This window comes from Oncorhynchus kisutch, linkage group LG22, assembly GCF_002021735.2.
Source record: "Oncorhynchus kisutch isolate 150728-3 linkage group LG22, Okis_V2, whole genome shotgun sequence".
In the NCBI taxonomy this organism is placed as follows: Eukaryota; Metazoa; Chordata; class Actinopteri; order Salmoniformes; family Salmonidae; genus Oncorhynchus; species Oncorhynchus kisutch.
The window spans coordinates 29,833,199-29,859,198 of record NC_034195.2 but is presented as its reverse complement, the minus strand read 5'-3'; positions in this window follow the sequence as shown (position 1 = coordinate 29,859,198).

Below are 26,000 nucleotides of genomic sequence, written 5' to 3'. Positions count from 1 at the left end.
GTTAGCTAACAAACTTTAGAAGGTTAGAAGTTGTTAAGTCAGCCAAGCTGAAGAAGCAAGCGCAGCATCTCTTGCTTGTTCAGAGTGAGCTGTCTGTCTACCAGAAGATGGTTGCTGACTGCAAGACCACCTGTCAAGACCTGCAGTTGTCTCTGGAGGCCCTACTGAACCAGCAGACAAAGACATCAGGATGCATTACAGCTTTGATTTTGCTCAACAAGTAAGCAACATTTCCTCCTTTATACTTACTGTATATATATACAGTGGGGAAAAAAGTATTTAGTCGGCCACCAATTGTGCAAGTTCTCCCACTTAAAAAGATGAGAGAGGCCTGTAATTTTCATCATAGGTACACTTCAACTATGACAGACAAAATGAGAAAAAAACAACAGAAAATCACTTTGTAGGATTTTTAATGAATTTATTTGCAAATTATGGTGGAAAATAAGTATTTGGTCACCTACAAACAAGCAAGATTTCTGGCTCTCACAGACCTGTAACTTCTTCTTTAAGAGGCTCCTCTGTCCTCCACTCGTTACCTGTATTAATGGCACCTGTTTGAACTTGTTATCAGTATAAAAGACACCTGTCCACAACCTCAAACAGTCACACTCCAATCTCCACTATGGCCAAGACCAAAGAGCTGTCAAAGGACACCAGAAACAAAATTGTAGACCTGCACCAGGCTGGGAAGACTGAATCTGCAATAGGTAAGCAGCTTGGTTTGAAGAAATCAACTGTGGGAGCAATTATTAGGAAATGGAAGACATACAAGACCACTGATAATCTCCCTTGATCTGGGGCTCCACGCAAGATCTCACCCCATGGGGTCAAAATGATCACAAGAACGGTGAGCAAAAATCCCAGGACCACATGGGGGGACAAAGCCTACCATCAGTAACACACTACGCCGCCAGGGACTCAAATCCTGCAGTGCCAGACGTGTCCCCCTGCTTAAGCCAGTACATGTCCAAGCCCATCTGGAGTTTGCTAGAAAGCATTTGGATGATCCAGAAGAAGATTGGGAGAATGGCATATGGTCAGATGAAACCAAAATATAACTTTTTGGTAAAACTCAACTCGTCGTGTTTGGAGGACAAATAATGCTGAGTTGCATCCAAAGAACACCATACCTACTGTGAAGCATGGGGGTGGAAACATCATGATTTGGGGCTGTTTTTCTGCAAAGGGACCAGGACGACTGATCCGTGTAAAGGAAAGAATGAATGGGGCCATGTATCGTGAGATTTTGAGTGAAAATCTCCTTCCATCAGCAAGGGCATTGAAGATGAAACGTGGCTGGGTCTTTCAGCATGACAATGATCCCAAACATACCGCCGGGCAACCAAGGAGTGGCTCCATAAGAAGCATTTCAAGTTCCTGGAGTGGCCTAGCCAGTCTCCAGATCTCAACCCCATAGAAAATCTTTGGAGGGAGTTGAAAGTCCGTGTTGCCCAGCAACAGCCTCAAAACATCATTGCTCTAGAGGAGATCTGCATGGAGGAATGGGCCAAAATACCAGCAACAGTGTGTGAAAACCTTGTGAAGACTTACAGAAAACGTTTGACCTCTGTCATTGCCAACAAAGGGTATATAACAAAGTATTGAGATAAACTTTTGTTATTGACCAAATACTTATTTTCCACCATAATTTTCAAATAAATTCATAAAAAATCCTACAATGTGATTTTCTGGATTTTTTTTCTCATTTTGTCTGTCATAGTGTACCTATGATGAAAGTACAGGCCTCTCTGATCTTTTTAAGTGGGAGAACTTGCACAATTGGTGGTTGACTAAATACTTTTTTGCCCCACTGTATATATGGGAGGCAGGTAGGCAGGCAAATACAGTACATTTCACTGAGCGGTGTAAAGACAGATTGACAAGGGTGAGACAAATAATTGTAATTTATCTTATGTTCTTTTTTTGTTTGCAGGTGCACTATCCTTTTGACTCTATGCAGCCAGGTCCCATCTACTTTTTAACTCCTCGCAAGTGTGGCTTGTTTGGTGTCTGCTGTGAAGGAATACCACAACAAGTCAACTACTTGATTGATGAAGGCATGTCATCCAGCAAAGGCAGCAGCGCAGTCATCAACTACATGCACCATTTCTTCACCAACTACGGAGTTGGGGAAACACGTGTGGACCTGAATTGTGATAACTGCAGTGGCCAAAACAAGAACAAGTTTGTGCTCTGCTATTGTGCCTGGTGAACCATGCACAAGCTCCACCACAATCTGGACCTTCACTTCCTGATCAAAGGCCACACCAAGTTTGCCCCTGACTGGTGCTTCGGCTTCATCAAGCAGCGCTTCAGAAAGACCAGTGTGAACACTTTGTCTGAAGATGGCTGGTATTGTGAAGGACAGCACTGAGACAGGGGTCAACATCCCACAACTGGTTGGACTGGAGGATGTTACAGTGCTGGTGGAAAGCTATGGCTGTCAACAACACCTGACTCTGTACTTCAGGCTGCTGCCACATATCAAGCACTTCAGGTGAATATCATTTTCATTGCATTGTATGAGGTTATTCTTATTATCTAAACTTGGGAGGTGAATTGATGTAGTGCAAGGTTGTAATGTCTTCAAATTTGTTTAGTTATTTCCTGTTTTACAGCTTCGATGCTCTGGAGCCTGGTGTTGTTGTTGCCAAGGAGCGTTCGGACTGAGTCGGGACCCAGTTTCAGCTTCTGCCTGTATAAGCACCACCTGGACTGGACACAGCTAGACAAAAATCCTCAAAAATGCAGTGTATGATATACCATATTCTAGCTCTGAGTCTCCACTTTTTACCAATCTACATTTGTTTTATTGTTGAAATTTTGGTACATAAGACCGAATCCAGGTGGTGAGTCACATTGGGGCTGCAGGGTAGCCTAGTGGTTAGAGTGTTGGACTAGTAACCAAAAGGTAGCAAGTTCAAATCTCCAAGCTGACAAGGTACAAATCTGTTGTTCTGCCACTGAACAGGCAGGTAACCCACTGTTCCTAGGCCGTCATTGAAAATAAGAATTTGTTCTTAACTGACTTGCCTAGTAAAATAAAGGTTACATTTTTTTTATTTTTAAATTGGCACATTCTCTCATGGAGCCCCATTCCAATAAAACTGGTGACCAACATTCCAGGAGTCAAAAGCATGTTTCTTTGTCCTCTGCAACAAGAATTTCTAGCTTTCTTTTCGGAAACATTCCATAAAATTAAAATTGAGATTCCTGTCAAATAAGAATCATGTTTTGGACTTCCCTGACTGCAGAGTTGATTGGTGATATTTAGCCTCGTATAAAGGATGACTATTTTCCACTTCACATTGACACACTGCTATTCACTTCAACTACCTGAATGAGTTTGTAGATGAATCCCAAACCACATCTGAAAGCATTCCTCTAACATTCTAGCTGAGGTCAGGAATCACAGTCCTGCCACTGAGAGAACATGAATTCATCTTGGGTGTTAACAAAGAGCCTACTAATAAAACAGGAATTCTCATTCTGGAGGGAAACCATAACAACCACTTTGTACTGGGGGCTAGCTCTTTCATCCCAGTGACAAGTCTATGGGGGAGGAGCGGTCTGGAGGCTCAATTACACCTGTGTTCATTGACCCTAACACGCTGTGTGTGAAGAGGTGTAATGAGAGGAAATAGACATAAGTGACTCCATGCTTTCTGCTATTTAATGTTGAATGAAGTCTGATGATGACCACACTTTCTGGGCATTCAGCTACCTGAGCTAGACTATGTCCTAGATAGGGAGAGTTTATATCAGAGTTTTAGCTGTTTTATAGTGCAACAACTCACAGTAAAATTATATTTCTATGAGAGTAGTGAGGTGTCTGCCACTTCAGTTCTCATGGCCCTCCCACCCCTACAGGAGGGCAGCTCTCGCTCAGCCAAGTCCAATCTCTTCTCTGTCCTCGCACCCCAATGGTGGAACTAGCTTCCCCCTTTAGCTGGGACAGCAGAGTCCCTGCCCATCTTCCCAAAACATCTGAAACGCTACCTCTTCAAACAGTATCTTATCTCCTCACATCAGACCCCCCCCCCCCCCCTCCACTAAAAAAATACCTAACCATCACTTGCACTTGACAACACCCCATACCCACTTCTAGCTGTGACTTTACTGATAGCTACGTTATTGAGTAAAAATGTAATTACTATGACTGAGATATGTGGTTGTCCCACCTAGCCATCTTAAAATGAATGCACTAACTGTAAGTCGCTCTGGATAAGAGCATCTGCTAAATGACTCAAATCTAAAATGGAAATGTGTCTTGAGCTATATCACGTTTTAGTAGCAGAGTAGTTGTATTAATCTCTCTGTGGTAGTGGTCAGCTAGAGGAGCCCCACTCTGTGACTAAACCTAACAGACCATGTTGCAACCCTGCACATTCACTAATGCATCAAACTGGAACTCTGAACAAATTACTCTCTCTCTCTCTCTCTCTCTCTCTCTCTCTCTCTCTCTCTCTCTCTCTCTCTCTCTCTCTCTCTCTCTCTCTCTCTCTCTCTCTCTCTCTCTCTCTCTCACACACACACACACACACACACACACACACACGGAGGGCAGCTGTGAGAGATCTATTTTTGCCTAATGGACTGGAGCTCCCATTAGGCAATGTGTGTGTGTGTTGGAGCTGGCTCATAGAGGCATGAGCCACTGTCAGCACCTTTAACTAGTTTCTACGTCACGGCAGGAGTAAATAAGCTCACCCTGCTCATTGAGACAATTACAGTAAGCTACTCTACATGACTATTAATTAGCATGTACAAGATGGTCGTAGGGAGCGGAACACAGCAGTTATGATGCACAACCACATGTTGTTAGGAGTAGTGGACGGAGTTCGGTGGAATCTGTCACACTCAAGTGGGACACACATTTGTACTTGTAAAAATCGGAACCCTTTCAGCGTATTCATTGCTTCCCTCGAATCAAAGGACATGTGGAAGAGCCGAGATAAATGATATATTTCAATTTTTTTTAAATAATGAATGGACCTGTTGATTGAACATTCTGTCTTGGCTACTATCAGCTGGTGGCAGTGGCAAACCAAACAAGACTAATGCATGGGCTCATAGACTCTATTATCAACACATTTATTCAATCATTAGTTTGAACTACCTCTTTAAAGTCTCCAGTGAAGATGAATCGGGGGGCTGACTAGGGAATGTGTGATTGAGCTGAGTCATCTGTGCCAGAGCCATTAGATGTATGCTCAGGTTACACCTCAAATACCACTACTGGCATCCACTAAGGCAATCTCCCCAGAAATCCCAATAACCTTTTAATTACTTTTTGTCTGGTGTTTCTGATGATTCCCTGGAGTTGTAGAGATAATTAGGTCCACAGTGAATTTTCAGAGTTGAAAATCCCTGTTAGCCAGCCTATTAATGACTGGGTATTGACTACAGATAGTACATACAATTCATAGTTTTACTCAAGGAGTTAATTATACATACAGTCAACCAGAATTCTTATCACCACTATGGTAAAGATGCTGCTAATTTACAGTCTGCTTTGACCTGGAGAGATCGCTTACACCACTCTTTGGTATAACTTGTATAATCTGCATCTATGGTGTGTACAGTACTGTCTCCCGGGTATATGTCTTGGCACCGTTTACACATCTGACATTATGCCCACAACAAAGAGTAATAATAAACCAGTAAAACACTGTGACTAAGACAGTAATCACTGAACTACTGACCCTGATACTAGAGAGAAAACACAATAGGACTTTATGGAACCAATAACAACACAGTAATACCGCTCACAGTAATACCGCTCACAGTAATACCTCTCACAGTAATACCTCTCACAGTAATACCTCTCACAGTAATACCGCTCACAGTAATACCGCTCACAGTAATACCGCTCACAGTAATACCTCTCACAGTAATACCTCTCACAGTAATACCTCTCACAGTAATACCGCTCACAGTAATACCTCTCACAGTAATACCTCTCACAGTAATACCTCTCACAGTAATACCGCTCACAGTAATACCTCTCACAGTAATACCGCTCACAGTAATACCGCTCACAGTAATACCTCTCACAGTAATACCTCTCACAGTAATACCGCTCACAGTAATACCTCTCACAGTAATACCTCTCACAGTAATACCTCTCACAGTAATACCTCTCACAGTAATACCGCTCACAGTAATACCGCTCACAGTAATAACGCTCACAGTAATACCTCTCACAGTAATACCTCTCACAGTAATACCTCTCACAGTAATACCTCTCACAGTATTACCGCTCACAGTAATACCTCTCACAGTAATACCGCTCACAGTAATATCGCTCACAGTAATACCTCTCACAGTAATACCTCTCACAGTAATACCTCTCACAGTAATACCTCTCACAGTAATACCGCTCACAGTAATATCGCTCACAGTAATACCGTTCATCACCACAGGGTATATTGTATCTTTTTAAATTATATTAAAATATCATTAGATTAACACAAACGTTTTTACTTACAGTGTGATCTCTCTCCACTCTATCGACGAAAGAACACTGTCTGTAGAGATTCCCTGGTGAGTGTGTGTGTGTGTTCAGCTCTTCTTACAGCAGTGTAGAGTATCATCAGAAACAGCAGAGTGAGTGTGAGTGGGTAGTGGGGCAGTGGGAGCTATCCTCTCTCTCTGCACTATACTACTGTACAATCTGCAGTATCCTCTGATCAACACTGTTGCTTTCCCCCAGAGCTGAGGATATTTGTGTGGCAGTGTGTGAAGCCTGAGGGTGTTGCTCCTCCACCTGGGAGTAGAGTAGATACGTCACAGGGTATAGAGGCAGAGGGATTGTGGCTGGTTGGCACAACACTATAGACACACAGAGCATGTCTGCATGTAAGTGCGTGTAATTACATATATATATGTATGTATGTATGTATATATATATATATATATATGTATATGTATGTTGAGAGAGAGAGAGAGCGAGAGAGAGAGAGAGAGAGAGAGAGAGAGAGCGAGAGAGAGCGAGAGAGAGAGCGAGAGAGAGAGAGAGAGCGAGAGAGAGAGCGAGAGAGAGAGAGCGAGAGAGCGAGAGAGAGCGAGAGAGAGCGAGAGAGAGAGTCACAGCTGTGTGAATCCATCCCTGTGGAGAGGATGAGCCTGGGCACAAACATCCCTCCATGGAAGAGGAATACACACCTCACCCCTAGTGTGAGTGTCCTTCCGTCAATAGCGTATAGAGAAACAGAGTAGATTACATTATATGTTGGTAGGGACAGAATGAATGGTTCCTGGGTTGCCAGTACCACTGTACTTAGCATCAAAATCCATAAATATCATAGAGTATCATAGAGTACTGCTACAGTAGGCACACGTGTTACTCTGTAAGACAACTGCTGTATAGATTAGGTGAACTAGGCTACACATTAAACCAGGTTTCCCAATAGGCAGACTGCATTCCAAATTCGGCCGGCGGGTCATTTTATTTAGCACTCCAAGTTCTCTGAGCAAAATCAATAAATAACCGTTTTGTTTTGTTTTTTCAACTGCCCCTTCTTGAAAAAATGTCACCTTAAATTCCTATTACTAAAAACTCAAATAGGAACGTCCAAAAGTTTTTTTTCACAACTGGGATGTTTATTTAGGAAATAACAAATCTCTACCAATCAGATGAGAAGTCAAAAGAAGGTCATACCATCAATGCCATATTAGAATAGTAGTTAGCATAGCATTTTATACTCATTTCAACAATATTACATAAATGACTTTAGGTCTGCTTTAATGGCTTTTATAGATAGGCAAGAATGGTTTAATAAGACATTTGAACTAATTATGGTAATTGAATGTGTTTTCAAGTGGTGTACAGTGCAATTTAAGTTGAAGTTGAATTTATTTGCCCCCGAATAGGAAACAGTATGCATGTGTGGTTGGAAGCCCAAGGGCCTATATGAAAATATATACTGTATATACAATACATAAGCACACAATTAAAAAGGTTTGTTAAAAAAGATAACAAAATCTACTAATTATAAATGTAAAAATGAATTGAATTCCAATCACGAAAATAAACTGTATTTGTTTTGTTTCAATGTGTGAGCATGTGTGAGCATGTGTGAGCATGTGTGAGCATGTGTGAGCATGTGTGAGCATGTGTGAGCATGTGGGAATGTGAGTGTGTGAAAGTTGGGCTATATGGAGGAGATTACTGAGTAGTTTGGTTCATCAGGCTGAACCCCAGTCTTCGCTTGAAGTTGTCGAGGGGTGATGAGGTTTTGGCAATGTGATGATAAGAATTCTAGAGTATGGTACCTCTAAATCTGATAGAGAATTGACCATGTGAGGTGTGGCAGTGTGGAGGGTGAATGTTATCACAGTGTCTTGTGTTATATAAATGGAATTCAGAATTAACATGGAAGACTCCACTGAAGAGTTTAGGTAAACTATCTGGGAGCAATGAATATTTGTAGAAACAGGTGCATAATTGTCTAACATTAATGTTGTAAATAAACAAGATATTGAGTTTCTTAAACAAAGGTGCAAATGGATGCAGGTTTTTCGAGGAGGTGGCTAGTCTTGCAAATGTATTTTGTGTGATGATTAATTTGTGTAGATAGGAGGCAAGGAATCTACTGGATGTGAATACAATAAAGTTCGATTTATTTCGATTTCAAGATCATTTGTTTTTCTGGAACCATTCAGAAAATGTGACTATGCCTGAGTTGGCTTCATTAATTAGTGAATCAATTTTTTTTGTGATAAAATCAAATTAGGAAGTAGGGTAGAAGACACAGCAGCAAGGTCATTGATATAGATTAGCAAAAACAAAGGTCAAATTATCCAACCCTGAGGCACAATGTAAAAAAAATACATAATTCAGTTAATAAAGCTCTATACACACATGGTCTCTTTTTTGTTTTCTTGAGTAAGTCAGCTCCAAAATAAAAAAGTTTAAAGACAGCGATCGTGACAGTGTGGTAGAGAGAGAGAGAGAGAGAGAGAGAGTCGAAAACAGCAGGTCCGGGACAAGGTTACACGTCTGGTGAACAGGTCAGGGTTCCATAGCCGCAGGCAGAACAGTTGAAACTGGAGCAGCAGCATGACCATGAGGACTGGGGACAGCCAGGAGTCATCTGGCCAGGTAGTCCTGAGGCATGATCCTAGGGCTCAGGTCCTCCAGGAGGGAAGGGAGAGAGGAAGAATTAGAGGGAGCATACTTAAATTCACACAGGAAAATTACACTAGATATAACAGACTGACCCTAGCCCCCTGGCACATGGACTATTGCAGCACAGATACTGGAGACTGAGACAGCGGCGGATCGGGGGACACTGTGGCCCTGTCCGATGATACCCCTGGACAGGGCCAACCAGGCAGGATATAACCCCACCCACTTTGCCAAAGCACAGCCCCCATACCACTAGAGGGATAGCAACAGAGGGATAGCAACAGACCATCAACTTACTATCCTGAGACAAGGCTGAGTATAGCCCACACAGATCTCTTCCACCGCACAAGCCCGAGGGGGCACAAAACCAGACAGGAAGATCACGTCTGTGACTTCACCCACTCAAGTAAAGCACCCTTCCTAGGAACGGCATGGAAGAGCACTAGTAAGCCTGTGACTCAGCCCCCGTAATAGGGTCAGAGGCAGAGAATCCCAGTGGAGAGAGGGGAGCTGGCCAGACAGAAACAATAAGGGCAGTTCGTCGCTCCAGTGCCTTGCGGTTCATCTTCACACCCCTGGGCCAGACTACACTCAATCATAGGACCTACTGAAGAGATGAGTCTTCATTCTTTCCGACACTTAAAATTGCCCTTGACTAACGATTGAATATGAAGCTGTGCTTGCAACACGGCTATCCGCACCATAAGGTGATAGTTCTCCTACATGTTATGAGTACAGCAACTGCAATTAGATGGCATAGTGTTATTGTTACTACTTGGCTTTCTCAGCTGGTGGAGGTCCTGTAGAACCATGTCCAGATAAAGCGTCCAGGGTGAAAAAGTTGAATGAAAAAAGTAGAGTGAGGAAAAAATGAAGACGTTGGTAAATGTATTAAAAGTAAAAACCGAAGTGTTTGGCAGATAGCCAAGTAGCAACAAACAGCACAACAGCTATTAGGGGCAACAGTGAGCACTGTTACGTTCATGTAAATTTAGGTTTTGCTAGGGCATCGTGGATGGGCATAAGCATCTGCCTCTGATTCCAAAGGTTCAAAGTTTGATATAAAGTTGTTTTTGATGTTTTTGTTTTAAGCCTATCCCAAGCCTTAACCATTCCAAAGGTTCAAGTTCGAATCCAACGACAGTAAGTTATTAATTTGATATATTTTGCTTTAAGCCTATCCCAAACCTTTACCCTTACATTAACCATTCTGAGTTAATGCCTTACCTTAACCATTCTGAGTTAATGCCTTACCTTAACCATTCTGAGTTAATGCCTTACCTTAACCATTCTGAGTTAATGCCTTACCTTAACCATTCTGAGTTAATGCCTTACCTTAAGAATTTTGAGTTAATGACTGAACTTAACCCCAACCTTAAAGTTCGGAGTTAATGCCAAAATCAAATCAAATCTTATCAAATGTTATTGGTCACATACAGTTGAAGTCGGAAGTTTACATACACCTTAACCAAATATATTTAAACTCAGTTTTTCACAATTCCTGACATTTAATCCTAGTAACAATTCCCTGCTTTAGGTCAGTTAGGATCACTTCTTTATTTTAAGAATGTAAATGTCAGAATAATTGTAGAGAGAATGATTTATTTCTGCTTTTATTTCTTTCATCACATTCCCAGTGGGTCAGACGTTTACATACACTCAATTAGTATTTGGTAGCATTGCCTTCAAATTGCTTCAAATGAAAAAAACATTCACTTTTCCACAAACTTCAAAGTGTTTCCTTTCAAATGGTACCAAGAATATGCATATCCTTGCTTCAGGGCCTGAGCTATAGGCAGTTAGATTTGGGTATGTCATTTAGTAGACAACTGAAAAAAAGGAGGCTATCTCTCATTAACTGGGTCAAACATTTCGTGTAGCCTTCCACAAGCTTCCCACAATAAGTTGGGTGAATTTTGGCCCATTCCTCCTGACAGAGCTGGTGTAACTGAGTCAGGTTTGTAGGCCTCCTTGCTCGCACATGCTTTTTCAGTTCTACCCACCAATTCTCTATAGGATTGAGGGCAGGGCTTTGTGTATGGCCACTCCAATAGCTTGAGTTTGTTGTCCTTAAGCCATTTTGCCACAACTTTGGAAGTATTGTCCATTTGGAAAACCTATTTGTGACCAAGCTTTAACTTCCTGACTGATGTCTTGAGATGTTACTTCAATATATCCACATGATTTCCCTCCCTCATGATGCCATCTCTTTTGTGAAGTGCATCAGTCCCTCCTGCAGCAAAGCACCCCCACAACATGATGCTGCCACCCCATTGTTTCACAGTTGGGATGGTGTTCTCCGGCTGAATTGTGATACAGTGAATTATAAGTGATATGATCTGTTTGTAAACAATTGTTGGAAAAATTACTTGTGTCATGCACAAAGTAGATGTCCTAACCGACTCACCAAAACTATAGTTTGTTCTCAAGAAATTTGTGGAGTGTTTGAAAAATGTGTTTTAATGACTACAACCTAATTGTATGTAAACCTCCGACTTATACTGTATTTAGCAAATGTTATTGTGGTTGTAGTGAAATGCTTGTATTCTTAGTTCCAACATGGCAGTAACATCTAACAATATGCTATAATCCCCAAAACTCTAAAAAGTTAAATAATTAAATTAAGAAATATGTGACTCGTTTCAGGAAATTAGGCCTATGTTGCGGGTCACTACTTCACACAGGAGAGCCATTTGAAGGTAAACTTTTTTTCAGCAAAATGCATTTTCTGGCAGAAATGCCTTCTGGAACATGTGAACTTTCGTGTGCCATATTAACAAACTTGTATGCCATCTGTAAATATGAATAAAAATGTTAAATTACAAGCCTAGTTGGTTAAGCCATAGAAAAAGTCAGCAAACTTCCCACTACCCATGATTGGCTGAGATAATGAGTGGGTTGTACATGCCGAAAGAGGAGTTCAGATGTCTATTTCTGTCTATTTGAGCTGGTCGGTCTGTGTTGGTAATCCTGTCGAACGCTTCTTTAAAAAAAATGTATTGTGTAGTGTAGCTGCATAAGTGTTGATCTTCACTTTCTGGAGGTTCAAGTTATGAAATCAGTGTAATTAGAGTATGATAGCTAAAGAGATGGAGAAAACACCCGTCTCCGGATTATATCTTCAAACTAAGGGCAACCATGGCATGGCATCAGTGACAGGGAGACACGTCCATCATGCATGATGACGGGTAAGATAGACCAGCTAGCTACAGTTTCAGATATTACATGCTTCTAATTTTGACAGAAAGTGGTTTAATTTCAAGCTAAAGTGTACTGCTAGCTAGCTAGCTGACGTTAGCTGGCTGGTACCCTAGCTAACATGACATGTATGACATTATTATTCGTATCTCAGAATCTTTTGATTTGCTAGTTAGGGACTAATGTTAGCTAGCTAACATTGAACCTGGTTGGTTAGCTACCACTATCAGCAGATTCACGCTATAGTAACATCATGAGTTGGCACTATGTTCATTGTTATTTAACTAGCTAAAGTTAGCTCAGGTGCATCCTGTTTCCATTGGTCAACCTTGAGATGTTTCTACAACTTGATTGGAGTCCACCTGGGGTAAATTTAATTGAATGGAAATGATTTGGAAAGGCACACAGCTGTCTATGTAAGCTCCCACAATTGACAGTGCATGTCAGAGCAAAAACCAAGCCGAGAGGTTGAAGGAATTGTCTGTAGAACTCCGAGACAGTTGGAGGTTGCCAAATGGCACTTACAGAACACTCAGACCATGAGAAACAAGATTATCTGGTCTGATAAAACCAGATTGAACTATTTGGCCTGAATACCACGCGTCATGCCTGGAGGAAACCTTGGCACCATCCCTACGGTGAAGCATGGTGGTGGCAGCATCATGCTGTGGGCCCATGAATGTGCAAAGCTGTCATCAAGACAAAGGGTGGCTACTTTGAAGAATCTCAAATATAAAATATATTTAGATTTGTTTAACACTTTTTTTTGGTTTCCACATGATTCCATATGTGTTATTTCATAATTGTGATGTCTAAACTTTTATTCTACAATGTAGACAATTGTCACACTGATCTCTTTCACCTGTCCTTGTGCTTGTCTCCACCCCCCTCCAGGTGTTGCCCATCTTCCCTATCATCCCCTATGTATTCATACCTGTGTTCTCTGTCTGTTTGTTGCCAGTTCGTCTTGTTCGTTCAAGCTAACTAGAGTTTTTCCTGTCAGCTCCTACTTTTTCCCAGCCTCTCTTTCCTCTTCCTCCTGGTTCTTGACCTTTGCATGTTTAAAAAAAAAAGTATTTATTATTTTACCTTTATTTTACTAGGCAAGTCAGTTAAGAACAAATTCTTATTTACAATGACGGCCTAGGAACAGTGGGTTACCTGCCTGTTCAGGGGCAGAGCGACAGATTTGTACCTTGTCAGCTCGGGGGTTTGAACCGGTTACTAGTCCAACGCTCTAACCACTAGGCTACCCTGCCTCCCCGACCTGCCGTCCTGACCCTGTACCCGCCCACCTGACCTCTCTGCCTGACCCTGAGTCCGCCTGCCGTCCTGTACCTTTGTCTTACCCTGGATCTTCGACCCCTGCCTCCTTGACCTGTCTTGCCTGTCCCTGTTGCTACAATAAACATTGTTACTTTGACAGTCTGCATCTGGGTCTAACCTTGATTTCTGATAGAAAATAGTAAAAATAAAGAAAAACTTTGGAATGAGTAAGTGTGTCTAAACGTTTGACCGGTACTATATATTTACATACGAATTGGGTAAAAAGTATGTACACATCATTAAAGTTACCAGTGTTCCATGTCTATGTACATAGGTAGCCTCTAAGGTGCAGGGTTGAGTCACCGGGTGGTAGCCGGCTAGTGACAGTGACTGAAGTTCAAGGCAGGGTACTGGGCTGAGGCCGGCCAGTGGTGACTATTTTAAATAAGCTGTTTGTCAGCTCTTGGTCCCAGCTTTGATGCACCTGTACTGACCTGGACGGTAGCAGGGTGAACAGCCCATGGCTGAGGTTCTTGATTATCTTTTTGGCTTTCCTGCGACATCAGGTGCTGTAGATGTCCTGGAGGGCAGGCAGTGTGCCTCCGGGGATGCTTTGGGCAGACCAAACCACCCTCTGGAGGGCCTTGCGGTTGCTGACGGTGCAGTTGCAGTACCAGGCGATGATATAGCCTGACGGGATGGTCCCAATGGTGCATCTGTAGGAGTTTGTGAGGGTCTTAGGGGTCAAGCCAAATTTCTACAGCCTCCTGAGGTTCCTGTCTTCACTGCAGCCCCGTCGATGTGGATGGAGGCGTGCTCCCTCCGCCGTCTCCTGAAGTCCACGATCCAGGCCTTCGTTTTCTGTACACTGAGTGAGAGATTATTTTCCTGGTACCACTCCACTAGAGCCCTCACTTCCTCCCTGTAGGCTGTCTCGTCATTGTTGATAATCAGTCCTACCACTGCTGTGTCGTCTCCAAACTTGATGATTGAGTTGGAGATGTGCTTGGCACGCAGTGGGTGCATGGGTGAACAAGGAGTACAGGAGGGGACTGAGAACGCACCCTTGTGGGGCCCCTGTGTTGAGGGGCAGCGTAGTGGAGGTGCTGTTACCTACCTTTACCACCTGAGGGCGGCCCGTCAGGAAGTCCAGGACCCAATTGCAGAGGGCGGGGTTCAGACCCAGGGCATCAAGCTTCAATGATGAGCTTGGAGGGTACTATGATGATGAAAGGCTGAGCTGTAGTCAATGAACAGCATTGTTACATAGTAATTTCACTTGTCCAGATGGGATAGGGCAGTGTGCAGTGCGATGGCGATTGAGTCATCCGTGGATCTATTGGGGCGGTATGAAAATTGAAATGGGTCTAGGGTGTCAGGTAAGGTGGAGGTGATATGACCCTTAACTAGCCTCTCAAAGCACTTCATGATGACAGAAGTCAGGTAGAAAACACAGAAATTAAAATCTGCATAGCTTCTGTGCATGTGTGTGTATCTAAAACATAACATCTGTCTTGTCTCTCTCCTGATCTGAGGAGACAAAGTGACTACAGAAGCAGTTATATAAATCCCTTTATTATGAATCCTTTTCTGAATTAAACAGAGCGGTTGATTAATGTCTGAGCTGAGCTGAACACACACAAACACGCACTCTCACACACTCACAAATATGCCATGAACTATAACTAATTTAAATCAAATTAATTTACATTGCACAGGTCAATGTATCCCAGCATTACGTTTTTCTTTTGTCATTCAGCAGAGCTGACTGAATAGCTGTGTGTGTGTTTGTGTGTGTGTATGTGTATGTGTATGTGTGTGTGTGTGTGTGTGTGTGTGTGTGTGTGTGTGTGTGTGTGTGTGTGTGTGTGTGTGTGTGTGTGTGTGTGTGTGTGTGTGTGTGTGTGGTGTGATAAATATTCAGCCGGAAAGTCAGCTAATATTAGTATGCTCTTGGTTAGGTCAGACAACAGTTTCTCCATGTTGTTCTATGTACCGACAACAGTGGACTCATAGTAGTCAAGTATTTTACAAGACGTTAAAACATAATGATACAAAAACACAACCATTTAGCAGGAACAAATTCGAAGAGTTTATTTTCATTAAAAGTAAACATGTAAATAGGGCTCCACTTGAATGAAAACTGAAGTGTTGCTAAAAGCAATTTGTATCTTTGGTTTTCACTGGCTGAATGAGAAACAGTATTTGTATAAGAAGTGAACAGACAGAGCCAAGCAGCCAGACCATAACAACACGGATCACTATTCATTTAGTCCACTACCAGCCGGCCCTGTCAAACAGATTAGTGACACTTTCCATTCTCCATGTGAGAGTGAACTGTACAGCTAGACTCACTACACATATTAGCAGTGACCTTTAGTTACCTGTACAGCAGTAATTGTGGAGTGAGGAGAGAAATTAAACACAGCTAAAGAAAATGACTTCAATGACCCTGAGACAATGAATGGTTCAATGCTAATAAAGTGAGAGAGCAAACTTCTGACCTTAGTATAGATGCAAGAGAGTGTGAGAGAGGGTGAACGACAGATCAAATAAAACAAATACAAGAATGAGGTAAAAGGGGAAAATATCAAAGGAAGATTTGTTTTTTACACATGTCTGAAAAAAGTGCACATCTCCAGTTAGGATTATGTGTGGTGAATGTGGATAACAGGGACAAAGAAGAAAGATATTTGGTTTACTAATGGCTATCTGTGGGAGAACAAGGTCATCAGACATGTTTCACAAGGTAGTATAACAGACACACCCATCAGAGGATTGGTGAAATACTGACATATTGTAGTCTCAGAGTAAAACCTGCCTAAAGCCAGCAGACATACAGAGAGAGTTGGGACAGAAGGGAAATATTATGTTCAATGTGTTTTCTTGGTGAGTAGGGCCTTCTGTGATGCATTAGAGTATTAGGACACGCCCCATGCCAGCTAGAACATTCTAGTATGATAACACACACAGCGCTCTCTGATCTGACCTACCTGCCTTGTCCAACTGTATGTTATTATAACCTGAGAGGGAACCACTGTCACGCCCTGGTATTAGTATTTTGTGTTTTCTTTCTTTATTTGGTCAGGCCAGGGTGTGACATGGGTTTATTTTGTGGTGTGTTTGTGTATTGGGGTTTTTCGTAGGTTTTGGGATTGTGGCTTAGTGGGGTTTTCTAGCAAAGTCTATGGTTGCCTGAGGCGGTTCTCAATCAGAGGCAGGTGATTCTCGTTGTCTCTGATTGGGAACCATATTTAGGCAGCCATATTCTTTGAGTGTTTCGTGGGTGATTGTTCCTGTCGCAGTGTTTTTTTATTCACCAGATAGGCTGTATAGGTTTTCACGGTCCGTTTGTTGTTTTGTATTATCGTGTGTCATCTTCATTAAAGATGTATCGTATTAACCACGCTGCATTTTGGTCCGACTCTCTTTCGACGGAAGAAAACCGTAACAACCACAACTGGTTAGTAGAAGACTCTGAACCGCTAGATCAGGGGTCTTCAAACTTTTCTTGCCCAGGGACCCCCGCCCAGGAAAACTGGCAAGCCAGGGACCCCTATGATATTTTAGCAAAAAAAATTTCCCAGCTGTCTTGTCTTATCATCAGGTGAATGGTTTTAAAATGAATAGATTTGGTAGAAAGATTTTCATTATGTTGACCCATTAGCTGGAAAGGTAACTCTGAACACATTAGTGCTAGTACACTCTAAAGAAAGCTGGGTTGTTTTGAAGAATCAACTGCTGCTTTACAAGCATTGAGTCAATTAGTTGGATTGATTTCTTTAAAAATAACAATATTGGAATGTTGATGCTGAGTTATTGATGCTGGGTTATTGAAATATGACCCAGAAGGTCAGATCAGAAGACTGGAGGTGTTGCTTATTAGGGGTGTGTCTTTCAGATAGTTATTTTTGCCCACCCTTGAGCATAAATGTCATTCTGGTTAAGCTGTTGGGATAAGAATCATGTAGCAGCCTATGCTGACTAGCATACTTAGCATGCTAACATTAGCTAGCTAGCTAATGACGATACACCACAATTGTGGATCTGCAAAATCAAGCAAATGGTACTGAACTCATGACAAAATCATGTTTTGACATTGTAGTGGCTCTTGATGTTTTGGTTTGTTTTTGGCTTAGTGACATTGCGAATATCATATTTTTGGCATTGAACTCTGATTTAACTACCAGTATGTTTATAATTCGGTTTTGGCATGGGAAAATTTGTTTAGTCCCAACTTCCTGCATGGTGAAGTGGTGATTGATCAGGTATGTGTGTGTGTGGCCAGTAGAAGATGACTAGAACAGCTGGACCACAGCAAGGCTGGCTGGGTCAGATTGGAAACAGTGCTACTGAGAGACAGACAGTCACACATAGAGCCCAGTCTCTCCCCAGTCTCTTTTCTTTCTCTTGAAAGCACAGTTTGTGTATCATTGAACACATTGGTGTTGAGTGGAGACAACAGGGAAGGATAGTAGAGTGGAATAGTCTGTGTGTCATGTCATTCGACCACCGATGAGTGAACAGCACAAAGACAGAGGAATAACATGTAATACTCTCACTTTACACTCCCCCTCCTTTCATCTTTCTCTCACTTTTCCCTCTCTCCTCACAGGTGGCAGTGATAAGGGGGGGGGGGACAAAGAGGAAGACAGTCTGGTGTTTTTATTCTCACTCACCGTGTCAAACCTGTCAAACAAATGGCATTATTATCATCCTGATCATCACTCCTCAGGGTTAATTGAGAAAACACACACTACTGGCTCAATGGAAGGGACCACTATTCAAATCAAATCAAATCACATTTTGTTGGTTACATACACATATATTTAGCAGATGTTATTGCGGGTATAGCAAAATGTTTGTGTTCCTAGTTCCAACAGTACAGTAGTGTTTAACAATTCACAACAATACATACACATCTAAAGTAAAATAATGGAATGAAACCATCTGTAAAATGGTATAGAATCAGCTTGATCCCCTCTGTTGAAGGCGTTTGGACCTTCTTTTTTGATATTTTCAGTGGTATTGTTAACAAACACGCCCCCATTAAGAAAATGAGAATTAAAAACAAGTTCAGCCCCTGGTTTGACCGTGATCTTGCAGAGTTACTCAAATCAAATCAAATGTATGTATATAGCCCTTTGTACATCAGCTGATATCTCAAAGTGCTGTACAGAAACCCAGCCTAAAACCCCAAACAGCAAGCAATGCAGGTGTAGAAGCACTCCACCTCAAGAATTGCATTTGGCGAAAGGCTGAGCACACGCATACTCAGGCTGACTGGCTCTCGTTCAGGCAAATGAGGCTATCCGGAACGCCAAAGTTAGTTACTTTAAGGAGCAGTTCTCTCTCTGTGGGTCTAACCCCAAGAAGTTCTGGAAAACGGTTAAAGACCTGGAGAATAAACCCCCTCACAGCTGCCCATGTCCCCTAAAGTTGATGATGTGGTTGTTACTGACAAGAAGCACATGGCTGAGCTCGTTAATCACCACTTAATTAAGTCAGGATTCCTATTTGACTCAGCCATACCTCCTTGCCCATCCAACATTTCCTTATCTCCCACCCCTTTTAATGCAACTATTCCCAATGCTTCTCCATCTTTTTCCCCTGCCCCACTACAAAGTTTCTCCCTGCAGGCAGTCACTGAGTCCGAGGTGCTAGAGGAGCTCCTGAAACCTGACCCCAAAAAAACATCTGGGTCAGATGGTTTAGACCCTTTCTTATTAACTTTTTATGGCTGTATTGAGTAGCTTGGATGAAAAGGTGCCCATTGTAAACGGCCAGCTCCTCAGTCTCAGTTGCTAATATATGCATATTATTATTAGTATTGGATAGAAAACACTCTAAATTTTCCAAAACTGTCAAAATATTGTCTGTGAGTATAACAGAACTGCTATTGCAGGCGAAACCCTGAGGAAAATCCAACAAGGAAGTGCCAAAGAGAAACGAATCTCCCTGTTCCATTGCATGCCTTCCCTCAATTTAAAGAGATATCAACCAGATTCCTTTTGCTGTGGCTTCCACATGGTGTGAACAGTCTTTAGACATAGTTTCAGGCTTTTATTCTGGAAAAGGAGTGAGAAGGATCACATCGCGTCAGTGTATGGCTGGGTGCCAGGAGAGTTTTGCATGCGCAACAGCTTGGAGCAGATATTTTCTCTCTCTCTCCCATTGAAAAAGCTACAGTCCGTTTGAAATATTATCGATTATTTATTGTAAAAACTGATTGATTATGAAAAAATGTTGACACTTTTCTACGAACTTTACGGATACTATTTGGAATTTTGGTCTGCCCCGTCATGACCACTCGAGCCTGTGGATTTCTGAACAAAACGCGCCAACCAAATGGAGGTATTTTGGATATAAAAATAATCTTTATGGAACAAAAGGAACATTTATTCTGTAACTGGGAGTCTCGTGAGTGCAAACATCCGAAGATCATCAAAGGTAAGCAATTCATTTTATTGCTTTTCTGACTTTCGTGACCAATCTATTTGCTGCTAGCTGTTTGTAATGTTTTGTCTGCTGAGAGATGTCCTAACATAAACGCTTGGATAGCTTTTGCTGTAAAGCTTTTTGAAATCTGACACACCAGCTAAGCTGTATTTTGCTATATTGCACTTGTGATTTCATGAAAATTAAATATTTTTTGTAATTTCATTTGAATTTGGCGCTCTGCAATTCAGAGGATGTTGATGAAAATGATCCCGCTAACGGGATGGGTGCGCCAAGAAGTTAAATTCCACCAGCTACAATAAATGCAGTCTCAGGATATGTTGTTTCCAGTGTAGCTCCTTGATGGCCATCGTGGTATTGGCTTGAGGGGGAATATACACGGCTGTGACTATAACCGTACATTATCACAATCACACCATGAGTAGTTAATCATGAAACATACACCCTGCCTTTCTTCTTCCCGGAGAGTTCTTTATTCCTGTCTGCGCAATGTACTGAAAATCCAGCTGGCTGTATGGACGGGGACAGTAAATCCAGGGAGAGCCATGATTCCAGGAAACAGAGTATGTTACTGTCCCTGATGTCTCCCTGGAAGGAGATCCTCGCCATGAGCTCATCTACTATATTGCCCAGAGACAGAACAGTAGCGAGTAATATACTCGGAAGCGGTGGATGGTGTACACGCCTCCTGAGTTGGACTAGAATTCCACTCCGAATACCTCTTCTCTGCCCATGACGACATGGAGCAGCCTCTGGGATAAGTTCAATTGCCCTGGGGGGTACGAACAAAGGATCCAAATCGGGAAAGTCGTATTCTTGGTTGTAATGCTGGTGAGTTACCGCCGCACTGATATCCAAAAGTTATTTCCGGCTGTATGTAATAACACAAAAAACATTCTGGGCTAATAATGTAAGAAATAATACACCAAAAAACGAAATACTTTTGTTGATGTGTGTGCGTACATATATGTTTGTGTGTGTGTGTGTGTGTGTGTGTGTGTGTGTGTGTACATATGTGTCCGTTAGTGTGTTTGTGCTTGAGCACTGTATGTCACAGTGCTGATTTACTCAGACAGCAGGAGTTCCACCTGTCACTCAGTTACAACCAAGAGGTCCTGTGGTAAACCTAGGACAGAGTGGTAACACACTTAACACTGAAGGAGAGGGGGAGGAGGGGAAAGAAGAGAGAAAGAGAGAAAAAGGTGGGAGAGGGAAGAAAGAGAGAGTGATACATGTTATTGTAAAGAACAGGGGGTCGTCACCATAATGGAAACTCTCACACAGACAAACACACACGCACGCACACACGCACGCACACACACACACACAGGTCATCTGTATGGCCTGTGAACCCTGAGCACCAGGACAGCTTAAACAAACGGTCCGTCTCTCTTAGGACAAAGGCTGCAGTGTCCATCTCCGCAACACACGCACACACACACACACACTTTCTGTTAGACAGGGAAAGAGGGCTCCCATGCAATCTCATACACATTGAGCAAGGAGGGGAGAAGGGAGAGAGAGAACAGATCTCCCCCAAGTAATGGTTTTGGAGGCACTATTATATTTCATACGTAGGCCACATCGAGAGAGGGTGCGTCTACATTTTAAACCAGAAACTGTGAAGGCAAGGATGATGATGTCATATGTGACCAGAAGACTATGGTGTTTTGATTGTCATAAAAACAGAGATCAATATGGTTGTACTGAGCTGAACCATCTGTGTGCTGCCATATAAATATACAGGCATTTGTCCACATTTGTATTATTTGTTGTGAAAGTACAACATTTATAATGATAAAATGAACATTACATAACTATGTCTAAAGCGCAATACAGGTCATGACATAAGTTATTTAGGTCACAATGAAACTGTAATAAATTCATAGCATTGAGACCTCAGTGGGAGGGCTGGATCTATCCTCTCTCCCAGAATGCACTGGTTCTGTGATATTGTCCATGCTCCATTTCTCACCATGGGGGAGGGGGGCTAACATATGGAATTATTTTGAAGATGGTCATTTAGCTATTTTATTTAGAATATTAGGACCCCTAGAGGTATATAATTTATGGGGGGTATAAAATATAGAATATGAACTTTACTACTATAGCCCATAGAAACACATTAAATAACACATTCACAGGTTGCAGCAGACAACAAATACATCATAAAGAATAAGGTTTTGAAATGTCTTTCCAATGTCTAGGAGATGTAAGAAAGCTCAGTAATAGTTTAAACATTTTGGACACATATTTAACCCTTTTTGTTGTTGGCACAAAACTACCTCCATACTTCCATAAATGTTTTAAACCAGTATTGGTTTACCTTCAGACGACTTCTGTGACACGTATGGGGGTCGTTGAGCAAAACGGACAACACCATCACGTTCGTGAGAGTCTCCCCTTTCCATAGTGGGTTATTAGTTAGTAGGCCGAACCGTTCAGACGCTACAGACATATGTGACAAGACCGATTTTCGGGATGTCTACTGGTCTGACAAATCGAGGTGTAGCTCTGCCACTTCCCACCGCAGATGCGGAAGGCTGACATCGGCGGATGTGGTGGATTGAGACGCAGCCCATGCAAATAGACATTTCTTGCTTAAACTGACAGATTTTGATAGGGATTTTTTTATTATGTTACTTAGATTGACGCACGGGTGCTGTTAACCTTTGAACAGAAACAGGCTAGTTGTGACCAAGTTCTCATTTACAACTGAGACCTGGGCAAGATAAAGCAAAGCAGTGCGACAAAAACACCACAGAGTCGCACATAAACAAACGTACAGTCAATAACACAATAGAAAAATCTATGTACAGTATGTGCAAATGTAGAAGATTAGGGAGGTAAGGCAATAAATAGGCCTTTAGAGCAGGGAGCTGGTTCATTATATACTCTAACGGAATTCCTCTTCTTCAGAGGAGGAGTAGCAAGGATCAGACCAATGTGCAGCGTGGTAAGTGTCCATGATGATATATTTAATCAATCAACAGAACACTGAACAAAATAACAAAAGTACAAACAAACAACCGAAACAGTCCCGTATGGTGAAAACACTAACACAGGACACAACCACCCACAAAACACAATAGAAAACAGGCTACCTAAATATGGCTCCCAATCAGAGACAACAACTGACACCTGCCTCTGATTGAGAACCATACTAGGCCAAACACATAGAAATATAACACAGAAAAACAACATAGAATGCCCACCCCAACTCACGCCCTGACCAACTAAAATAAAGAACTAAGGTCAGAACGTGACATATACCCACTGTGGTTTTGGTGTCGACTCACTTTACCACTCTACAGTACATCATTACTGATTGCTCTCCCATCACACATACTCCAATAAATATTTATGTCCTATGACACAGACATAAATATGGACACACACTAGGACATAAATATGTATTTACTCAAATATATTTGCAACAGCAACATGATGTACGTGTCTCAAGAGTTTTAATGGAAATGAATGGACCTGACCCTGACACCGACACTGAGCCTGTTAACTGCAACTACTCAGACACCCGGGCAACATGGTTGACACACACACACACACACACACACACACACACACACACACACACACACACACACACACACACACACACACACACACACAGAGACTCATACTCAAGACACAGGGGCAACATGGGTGACACACACACATGCTCTCAGACACAGGGGCATCATGGTTGACACAGACTCTCTGAAACAGACTCTCAGAAACAGACTGTCAGACACAGACTCTCAGACACAGACTCTCAGACACAGGGGCAACACCGATTGTGACATATAATATGAATAATTGTTATTAGGTCACATTTCCTCTGTAGAGACCTCTGCACTGCAGTAGCAAACACTTTCTTACATTACCACATGATATACTGTACTATAGTCTGATCACTGTAGGACTGTGTTTTCTCACTGAACTATAGTGTAGGTATTTTATTGTGTGTCCTTCCTTACAGATATGCCCAAGAAGTGGCATGGAATAGGATATAGAGCCCACTGGCCTAGTGAATCTGTCATCCATGTTTTGTTGATGCTACCTGTCAGGCTGACTAACTAACAGATCTCCAGGGTTTCATGTCAACCCACACTGTGTCTCACACACCTAAACAATTACCCTAACCCTGGTACATTAACCCTGTACAGTCCCAAATACTACTTCCCCAACTTATTGTTGTACACATACCATCTAATACATATTCTTACAAATACTAGACATTCTCAGCCGGGCTGTGTGTATGCGTGTGCGCGTGTGTGCGCGTGTGTGTGCGTGCGCACATGTGTGCCTCACTCAGGACAGCTGCATTGGCCACAGACTGGCCTCACACCTCCTCTGTGTCTTAAGGAAACACACTGAGACACAGCCAAGTGATTTCCTTGTGTTCAGAGATCCTGATAGACACAACCCTGAGGTTAGCATGGAGCCTGTCCTGTGTGTGGTCTGTAAGCTAATGCCCTTGTTATGCTGCTGTATGCGACCAACACTCTTACCTCCAGATTTACTTGAGAGGTTGGACATACACCAAAATGATGCATGCATGCATGCCAACACACACACACACACACACACACACACACATACACACACACACCACACACACACACACTGTACTTCAGTGCAAAAAACAGGTGTAAATGCCCCACTAACGAACACACAAAGGCCTATTGTCACGTAAAAACACATACATTTGTCACAGAAAGCAGGTTTTAGACACCCGCAACTATGCTAAGGAGAGGTTAGCGTTAGTGTTAGGTTAGTGTTTCCACTATAAGCTAGTGTTACACAGAGTAGACAGTCAGCTGAGGACATCAACTCTCCACTTCAAGACAGGTTACACATGACATTTTACATTTACATTTGAATCATTTAGCAGACACTCTTACCCAGAGTGATTTACAGTCAGTGCATTCATCTTAAAATAGCTGGGTGGGACAACCACATATCACAGGCACGGTGAGTATACTTTTCCTCAGTAAAGTAGCTATCACCAGTAGTCAGCACTAGAAAGGGATGCGGTGTCAAGTGCAATTGTTGGTTTTGGGGGGAGGGCCAAAACCCCACATCTTTGAAGATGTAGGGTTTCAGGTACTTTCAGAAGATGGACAGGGACTCTGCTGTCCTAGCTTCATAGGGAAGCTGGTTCCACCACTGGGCTGCCAGGACAGAGAAGAGCTTGGACTGGGCTGAGTGGTAACTGCCCTCCCGTAGGGGTGGGAGAGCCAAGAGACTAGAGGTGGCAGAACAGAGAGCTCAGGTTGGGGTGTAGGGTTTGAGTATAGCCTGAAGGTAGAGAGAGGCAGTTCCTCTTGCTGCTCCGTAGGTAAGCACCATGGTCTTGTGGTTGATGTGAGCTTTGACTGGAAGTCAGTGGAGTGTTCGGAGGAGCCGGGTGATATGGGAGAACTTGGGAAGATTGAACACCAGACGGGATGCAGAGTTCTGGATAGTTACAGAGGTTTGATGACACAAGCGCAGCCAACAGCGAGTTGCAGTAGTCCAGAAGGGACAAGTGTCTGGATTAGGACCTGTGCCGCTTCCTGTGTGAGGTAGGGTCGTACTCTACAGATGTTGTAGAGCAGGAACCTGCAGGAGCGAGTCTGTGCTTTGATGTTTGCAGAGAATGACAGGGTGTGGTCCAGGGTCACGCCAAGGTTATTTGCACACTGGGTGGGAGACACGGTGGAGTTGTCAACCGTGATAGAGAGGTCTTTGAGGTCTTTGAGCTACCTCTGCTAGCTGAAGCTACAGGGACATTCAAGACGATCCACACTGCTACCTGTCAGATCTGTTCACCCCAAGCTTTCAACATCATACATATAACAGATAACAGCCATGCAACTTAGTTTATTATTCATTACTAAGGTGAACCATGATGGCACCCCAACTATATCATATCCAAGGTGGCACCACAAGTCTCAAG